Raw genomic sequence first — 9,804 nt, 5'->3', positions numbered from 1 at the left:
AGAGAGAATGAGAGAGTGCCAGACACACACACACAGACACACACACACTTAAAGAACACAGGATGAAGTGCAATCCAAAAAGCAAACAAAGAGAGAATTGAAGGAAGGGGAGGCAGGCGGTGTTGTTTTTCCTGATGGTGGGAGAGGGCAGTAGTGATCAAACTGTGGCTAAGTTTGAACTTTGACTTGGTGAAGGCGGTTGTTGACAGTGTTCATTGAGTTTTAAATAACAAAAGGACCTTTTATACTGTCATCTTTCATTCATGTAAAAATGTTGCTGCATTCAAGTGTGGAATAAGAATTGTTCTGTTATCCTAATGAATTCATGTGGGTGAGACATCATCTCAAGTTTGTAAATCCACTTTTAAAAGTTAGTTTGAGTTACTCAAAAAACAAGTGGTGTCCAGGCTTTTACTGCCCTGTCATAGCTTGTTGGTGCTGTAACGGGAAGATCTGCCAAAACAGGACTAATGACGCATTTCCACAGCGTGGCTCAAATGTAAACTGCTGTTTTTTGGTCTTCCGTTAATAAACATTTACCCATCTAATAGTGGCTGAGATCTCTCATTCTGGACCAAAGGAGGGACCAAGCAACAGGCCAGCGTTCCTCGAGCTACTTCACTAGCACTGATGAATGTCGAAGTATTAATTCACAGGCGACAGTATGCATTTAGAATATTCTCCCAAAAATAAACAAGACAATACGATTGTAAATGAGGGTGCACTTTTTATTTTTTGTAAAGATGCAAATACACCGTTCAGCTAATGTAAAACAGACAGTCAAGAGAAACTATGTGATGATAAGCAGGGTCAGTGAATTAATCATGCAGCAGTTTCAACCTCTAATTGTTGTAAGACTACCAATTAGGAAGAGCACAATATCCAATTTCACTGTAGTTAGTTATTTTATTTTATTCATTATTTTTTGTTGCGTGTTTCTTATTTCATAGCCACACAGATGGCAACCAGTCATTTATTATCCGCTCCATAGTTATCAGCTGCATTTGTTTCAGTTTGTGCAGAGTTTTAATAGAAAAATTAGGTCAAATCAACAGATACCGAGCCGTCACCACGAGGTGGGAACAAAGAGGCGATCTGATTGGGACGTAAAAATGGATTGTGGTTGTAGTCCTGAGCGAGGCCCAGCAGGTGGCAGTGTGGAGTCATACATGTCAACGTGGAGGGGATGCTGTTTGTCCATAGGAGGCACTATGTCCCTTACCTTCCCTATTCTCATTGTTACACACACACACACACACACACACACACACACACACACACACACACACACACACACACACACACACACACACACACACACACGCATACACAGGCAATGTTTTGAAACCGGGTTCACTCAGGGCTTAGCTTGGCATTCTATTTTAGCACTCCACCCTTAACAGCTCTAAATGGACTTAGTGGCTCCACCCCGCCCTGCTGCAGGACTGTGTGTGTGTGTGTGCGTGTGCGTGTGCGTGTGCGTGTGCGTGTGGCTTTTAATGTGTGCAGAGGTGGGAAAGAAGAAAAGACGGGGGAGAAATCTAAGGAGCAAGGCATGGGAGGAAATGTAGGTCATGTTAGATAGGAGGGGGGAAGAGAGAGACAAGAGGGAGGAAGAAAGAGGGGGACAAGACGCTCTGCCTTCCAGTATCCCTCAAGTGTCCTTTGGCAAATGAACCGCAGAGACGGAGAGACTGAAAAAAGAATCAGGGATGGCAAGCAGCACTGGATGCGGATCAGTATTCTGTGTGTGTTTGTGAGCGTGTCTTTGCACGTGTCTGTGCTTGCAAGTGTGTGTTCTGACCAATCAACAACCGATACATTGGGATGCTCCGTCCCTCCTCCTTCCCCCCTCCTTCTCTCTGCCTTCTCTCCTTACACAAAGAGGTGACCTATATACTAAAGCCTCCAAACTGTTGGAGAAAAACTAAAGAAACTGAGTGTGTGTGTACGTGTGTGTCAGAGAGAGAGAGAGAGAGAGAGAGAGAGAGAGAGAGAGAGAGAGAGAGAGAGAGAGAGAGAGAGAGAGAGAGAGAGAGAGAGTGTTAAGGAGGGGGGGGGGGGGGGGGTTTATGGTAAATGTTGCATCAGTCATGAAAGCCACAGTACTGCAGCTCAGAGCTTTAGTCTCGCAAGTTGGCATGGCAACCACTGAGTCAAACCAGGATGATCAAAGAGGGCCTGATTACCCTGTGTGTGTGTGTGTGTGTGTGTGTGTGTGTGTGTGTGTGTGTGTGTGTTTCTGCGTACATGTGTTTATTTAAGACACTACCGCAGAATATGATCAATATCAATAGTACCAAATTGCTCGAGCTGTAAGCGCCATAATGGTTCATCAGTTATGTGTAATCCTGCCGTATTTATTGATGAATTGCGTAAACTGAGTGTTTTTCTTATAGTAGGTAATAGTGATTTGGTGGGTAAGTCTTAAGCGACTAAAGCCACTGCTCCTTAAGGTCTGTGACAGATCCCATTCATTGTTAAAATACGCTAACCTAGACTGTTGCTCAGAGATCAGACACACGCTGTGCTCTCCACACTTTGTTTTTGTGTTCTTTGTTTACATCTATTTTCATCAATGGGTTGCAGCCCTTTGGCGCACACACGAAAAGTTGCACGCAAATACGTGTGCGTGCAACTTTACGAGCATCTGCACACTGCGCCCCTGTGTGCTGGTTTCAGGCTTAAAAATAACTCGGTGGCTCTTTAGCGCACACCTGTGCAGCTGGAAAAATGTGTGCAGAGCTATCTGTAGACAATCTGCACCGAGATCACAACCGGCTCACGGAAACAAATCTACAGGATTAAGGTGCAGTCCCCTTCATGCTCAGTTCAAGTGCACAATGACTAGAAGCCGAGGCCATTTCACATACTACTGTTCATTTGTGTTGCAATTCAATCCTAATGTTGGTTTACAGGATCACAGACATCATTGGCTCAGTAAATCCACCTCGCTACTTGATTTTGTAGCCACATAGGAACACATGTTATTCCTAGTCTTCTGTTCCTAAATGATTATTTACAACAATCCAACCGTCAGTATTCAGACAGCTTGTGGTTTTTGTCTCATCCTGTTCTCTCTGCGGACACACTCGGTTAATGACATAACACCAGAGAAAGTGTCCGTTGGAGGGTTCACAGACGGTCCTTCTTCCTCTTCTTGTGTAAGAAGCAGAACGCCAGTGAATGTGGAATAAAACGCCTCCGTTTGAATCCGTGAGGATTCTGTTTGGTGAGGAGCATCAGCAGGTACAGGTTCGAAGTGTTTGACTGGGAGAACTGAGCTCTGTGTGTGTGTGTGTGTGTGTGTGTGTGTGTGTGTGTGTGTGTGTGTGTGTGTGTGTGTGTGTGTGTTTTAAGTGCATGTATGCCATCATTTCTCAGAAACCACAGAGCTGGTTGCCATGGGAATGCTGCAGGGAGCTCCTCTTCCTCCCACCAATGGGCTTCAGTGATTTGTTACCGCGGGAAACCTGGCTTGTTGCCTAGGAGACCAGAGGCCGTGAGTGGTTTCTGCTCGGCTGCTGCTGAAGATGAAACACTCAGTGGTGGAAAGAAAAAACAGGTTTACACAGATGTATGGTCTACTGGTGCATGGGGGCAATATGGATCTGTTAAATTAAAATTGGATATTAGCCAGTGAGGCTTGTGTATGAATTATTTATTGCAGCCGTATTGATTCTGTTTTGCAGAACAATTTGTCACGACTGTCTTTGTATGATATGCATATCTAAAAGGAAGAATCCACACATACATATGGATACACATGTGCAATGCAGTCAGAAGCATAACGATGAAAACATCCACATTAAACAGTAACAGGAGGAAGTGCTGCATTGTGTTTATGTTGTTCTCCATCCTCACGAGCTGTTTTTAATGAAAAGCTCGGGACAAACTGGAAGACTATATCCTAAACCTACGAGGCCTGCACAACCCACATAAAGATCGCTTCCACTGATGTTTTTCAGAGATGTTGTAGTCGTCACACCCAAATCACATTCATAATCCGCTTAAGAGTCGCAATGTGTGTCGCCTCCTTCGCCCTGATAGCTGCTTTTACAGTACAAAGCCTACACCGCTCACTGGAGGGGTCTCCTCGCACTCCTTTTGGGATGTAAATACCTAAAACCAATGAAGCGTAAAACCCAATTTGATCAATAAATGCAAGCGTTTGTTGGTGCAAAAGATCTGTAAACAGGAGTAGAATACTGAAGATATAGGCCGAGTTCAAAGGCTCAGCCACAACCGCGCAGCCACACAACTTTGTGAACATGAGTTCCTTTTAGACGACCAAGCAGTCATCCGGAGTGACAAACTCGAGCATGTTGGCAGTTAGCTGCTCAACGTGTCGTCGCTACACCACAAAACCAAGCTTCTCACACCAGACGATGCGCAGATGAAGTCTGTTGTGCACATTTCTGGTGAGAATGGGCTGTAACTCACACATAGTGAGTTGAAAAGAGTCTGCTCATGGGTGCAGATCTGCCCTGTCTGTCAGAGCTTAAAGAATATGGGCTTATTTCATGGTCTCCTTATCGGTTCTTCATGGTTGGTTTTGTCTTTTCATGGGATTTGTTGGCAAGAAGGAACATATAAATATAAAATCCTACCATGTGCCAATCATTCTGTATCTGTGACGATACGTTGACTGATTCAACCGCGAACCACATGAACACAAGTGTCAGTTTTGATCTACAAGAATTGGAGGATGAGCTGGTTTTGAGAAGAAAGTATTCTGAAAAATTAGCTCCATTGTTCATTTGTTTTTGAAAATGCAACTTTGTGTTTCAAAGAGTTGTTTGAGAGATTTCCTTTAGGAGCATTTATGTGAAAATTCCACATCGAGATGTTTCAGTGCAAAGAATGAAGTGCAAGAGAAAGTAGTCAAAATATGATGAATTATTGATAAGTGAGCCATCTGGAGATGCAAATAACCTCCTGCTAATTCACCAAGGACATCACCTGAGCACACGTCAGCGCTGCATTGCAGAGGAAAACATGCCGAAGCATTTTATATATATGAATCTTTGTTGACGACATGTCGACCGTGAATACAATGTGGGGATGAATCATGAAGGACCTGAAGACTTTGGTATTTCAGTGTTCTCATAAGGTCCCTTGATGCGGCATAAATCAATAGTTTTACACTGAAACAAAGCAGTGTGCCATACAACGCAATACACTGCACAACATTAAGTTTGTAAGGAAAACAATGCAAACACCCTTGGACATATTTATATATATTTATAAAACTCCTTTTTCTAACCCCACCTTTTTAACAATATATTGGCAGGATTTTTTCTCTCCAAGAAGTGTGTTTTAGTGTGTGTGTGTGTGTGTGTGTGTGTGTGTGTGTGTGTGTGTGTGTGTGTGTGTGTGTGTGTGTCGTAGATATTAAGTCACATTTGTTGATACACAAGGTCAATAAAATACTGGCTTTTAAATGTATTTTGTGTTTTGTCCATTATGAACTCAAAAGCCTTTTTGGCTGCACACAGAACTGTTTGCACCACTTATAATTTTTTTTTTTTTTTAAAAACAGCAACACTTATCCACATTTTAGAAACGGTTCGAGGTCTTGGACCATATATAGGCTTTTACGCGTTAGACACAAAAAAAATGGCAGCATCTTCAAAGTACACTGAATTGTGGCCTTCAATGGAGAAACGGAGCTGGCCCTTGACCCTGTGTTGTGCAACGCTCATGTCAAGGAAGATTTCAGTGCGTGGTGTTTGTGGAGTGCTTCTGTTTTTCAAGAGAAAGAGGTCATTCTACTCCCCTAAGTATTCGCTCTGCACTGACACAGACTGACGGAGGCAGGGGAGCGGGAATAACAGGGAAGGAAAGGTTTTGGTGAGGCTGGATCCCAGACAAGTGCGTGAGAACGAAACCACTGAACCATCTATTCCATGAGGCTCCGTGATCAGATGGCGATGCTGAATGTTGGAGGTGTTTTTTTTCTCTCTGCAGAGGGAAACGCTCCGTTGGCGTCTGTGTGAATGTGTACGAGGAGAGTTGTCTGTTGATGAAGCCGTCAGTACAGAGTGACAGAACATCATCTGACTGGTTGGAGGTACACAGAGCCTCTTCATGCTGGAAAATACACGTTCACACGTGTGTCGGGTGGAGATAGGACGTGCCTGGCTGTGTGTGTAAAGCTTTATATAAGGAAAGGTCTCCTGACATTATTTACCGTTCAGAATTTACACAGCTGGATGGTGTGACATCACTGAGATCATAGGCTTTTCCATGTTGGTTTCAGCTTTGAAGTTGTGATTAAAACTGAGGATATCATTTTGCTAAATAAATGCTTGTCTAATCTATATATTTCTTCAACTTTCATCAAAATACATTTTATTTCAGTTATATGTTGCTGCAGATTTGGGTAATAAGTCGGTTTATCACTGCCAGCGACCCCTTACACATTGTTATTCATCGTTACTACAAACCATGTTGATTAATTGTAAATTTAAGTACAATTCTAATAACTTCTGCAACCATAGGTCCCACGTCGACTGAAAATTGGGGGAATCTGAATAAAAGACATAGAATCAAATAACTGCTGTAATTATTGCATGTTCTTTTGCACACTGACACGCTGCTATAGCTCAAGGTTACCTTGATATGACTGGGTGGAGGCTTGGGGGAGGCTTTGATCACCCGTGTGGGACAGAATAAAGTCTCCACCTCCTACCACTAGAGGTCAATTAAGGTCATAAATGACTTAAAGCCCTTTAGACTTCACTTCAATCATTAAGACCACAACAGAGGTTGTAGGCTCGAGAACGCGACTTGACAGTTGGAAACAGCTAATGATGCCTCAACAGTTTAAGAGTCGTCGCGGGGAGGCTTTCCATCACTCGCCTCCTCTTCTCTCTCTGTCGACCTCCTCCTGGCTCTCTGCCTGAATCCTGTTGAATATTTCAGGTTATCCCTAATGAAGGAAGTTATCTGTCTCTCACTGCAGCAGGAGCTTTTTATAGAACTGGAACATCAGCTCACTGCTCGCAAATCCCAGAGCTGTGAGTGTGTGTGTGTGTCTGTGTGAGTGTGTTTGTGTGTGTGTGTTACACAACATGGCTTGTCGTGACTGCGAAACAGAGAGAAATTAATGACATTATTGAGCATGTTTAACAAATTTCAATGTTTTGTTGAAACTGCCCTGCAGTCTGATGATATTAACTAAAAGATCAGAACAAAAAAGGTCTCCGAAGCAAATGAAGAGGCGGCGGCTCCTGATAAATTTAAGCAAATATCAGATCATCAGGGCTCAGATTAAATCCCCACAGATGAATATGTTTCATTTTATCGCCCGGCTCTGTTGCACCCCTGTGCTGCCGTACTGACAAACACATTGTGTGTGGCAAAAACACTCACGTGAGGTCCAGATGGAAGATTGTTATATCCGTCAATTTGATAATGTCATTGAACATTTTTTATTTCAAGGCATTATGTCGAGTCAGTGTGCTCTTCCACTGATTAGATGGACTTTAATGCAGGTTGATTTATGACATATTTTAGAACAGAAGGAATCAACGCAGCACTGTTTATAAGTGAAGGTACAATGTGCATAAAACATGCAAGTTAAAAAAAATAATAATTAAGCTAAACAGGTGAATTAAGATGCATTTGACTTGAAATGGAAGCCTGTGTGCAAACTCTCCTGCGGTGATGATAAACAAAGCTGTCTCTGTTACCGTAGAGATCTGCCGTGTCTCTCCATTAAAAGTCCATCAGCTTCCTGCCGTGTCGCTGATTGGAAGTTATCGCCAACTGTTGAAGGCGGGGAAAGAAGAACTACTGGACGTAAAGATGGATGTAAACAATGCGGACGTTGCTATTGGTTTATGAGGAAAGACATCTATTGCCTTGTGAGGCTTGAAGGATACACAACCTGTGTTTTGTGTTGAGAAACACAGACTGCGAACATAACAATACTGCTGGGGTTTCTTTCTCGACGTTTCAATCACAGTCTGTTCTTCAATGGAAACCCCAATGGAACCTGAGGCGCATGAATTCATTATCAAAAACTTAAGACTTGATCAGAAATGGACCCGAGGATAATTGGACCTGATCCAAAATGCAAACTTGGGTGTGTCAATCAACGCACTCAGACAAGAGTGAAATGGTGAACCCCACAGAAGCTTGCGTTCATTTTAAATCCTGACGGAATATGAAACAAACTGTAAACCCTGTTTCTCAGTCCACCCCTCCTCTTAACACTCAGCTTCTCTATCTCTCTCCCTCCCCCAAGAGAGAGGGAGAGAGAAAAATAGTCTTCTGAAGTGCTCAGTATCCAACAGAGAGAAAAGTCGAAGAGACAGACAGACGCACGGAGGATTGCCAGCCGACAGAGATAAAGGCAGGCAGTGAAGAAAAAAAGATGGCGAGTCTGCAACACACAGATTTCCAGAAGAGAAGCAAAGGAAATAGAAAGATGATTAAAAGAGAAGCCTGGCTAAAGTTCAAGCTAAGTTAAAATGTCCAAGCAAAGTTCAGTGGAGCTCCGTGAACTCAGATGCCTTCAATTTTTCCCCCCCTCTTTTCATACTGCGTCACAAACTCCACCTTCACGAGCGCCACATTTAGATTCAGCCACTTGGTCATCGCACAGCGACTGAGAAAATGTTATATCAGTCAGTGCAGGTCCACAGACGAGTTTAATCCAGTTGGTGGATGAACTACGCCGAAAAAAGTATTAAATGTGGCATCAGAAGGATTTAGTCAAAGGAGATCACAACAGCCACATGTGAGGACATTATTATGCACAATCTCAAGCAACGTTCTCATGCATGCGTGTGTTTCGGGGTGTGAGCTGTGAGCACCCTTGGCTATAATCCTTTTTATAACCGACTTTGGCAGAGTTGCATAAGGACACAGCAGCACATTAGTCTGAGGAAGACAGTAAAGGAGATGCAGAAGGAGAACATTGGCAGCGACCGATAAACTGGAAATGCCCCTGATTCTACTTTAGCCCTGGATTGTAAAAGGAAAAGGTCCAGTACGGATTTCATTCACGACGATCGGGTTTTATTTCAGCTAACATTCCTCAGAAGCAAAGCAGATGTGGACATGCAGATTCCCTTTTGTAAAGCAAGGCAAGTGTATTTGTATAGCACATTTCAACAACAAGGCAAAGTGCTTCACATAAAACCATTAAACAGCTTGAAAACATAATGCAGAAGAAAACAAGATTTAAGAACATTCAAGAACATTCATTAAAACATTTTAAAAAAGCAACAATTTTGTTCCCCTAAAAGGTTGAAGATTACAATATCCACGTTGTAGCTGACAGCAGAGCAGCGTCTGCTGCAACGTCACTGTTAAGCAACACACTGTTTATTGAAATGTGTATTTTGTAAGGCCATCCAATTAATATTTATCACATTAAGAAATAATCAAATCAACCTAAACAAGCAGTGTGACAAGATGGTGCTGCTCAATACAACCAGTTGGCTTCCTCAGCTCTGTAGTTTAGAGAAAGTTATAATGTTTTATATCCAAGAAAAAAATGTTTTGATTCAGTTAGTCTACTGGTACAAACCTCTGACAGATCATGCAGGAGTCGGGCAGACGAGACCAACACATTCAAGGAAACAATCCCTGCGTTCCTGCATTTTGTCTACTTTGGGATGGAAGTACCTTTCAAATCACCTGGTTCTGACTATCCAACAGAGAATAAACAACCAACACTGCAGCTCTGCAAAGCTGTTAGCACCACTAGGTGCTCGCCGCTGGCTCAGCCGTCGCCATGTCGAGAGCCGTTGAGAGGTAATAGCAATGCTCCCAGTCTCGTATTCTGCG

This window comes from Clinocottus analis, unplaced genomic scaffold (genome assembly GCF_023055335.1).
Source record: "Clinocottus analis isolate CAN_PGR_092001 unplaced genomic scaffold, fCliAna1.0.p SCAF_23, whole genome shotgun sequence".
Classification (NCBI taxonomy): domain Eukaryota; kingdom Metazoa; phylum Chordata; class Actinopteri; order Perciformes; family Cottidae; genus Clinocottus; species Clinocottus analis.
The sequence above is the reverse complement of the archived record's forward strand: the minus strand, read 5'-3'. Positions refer to the sequence as shown.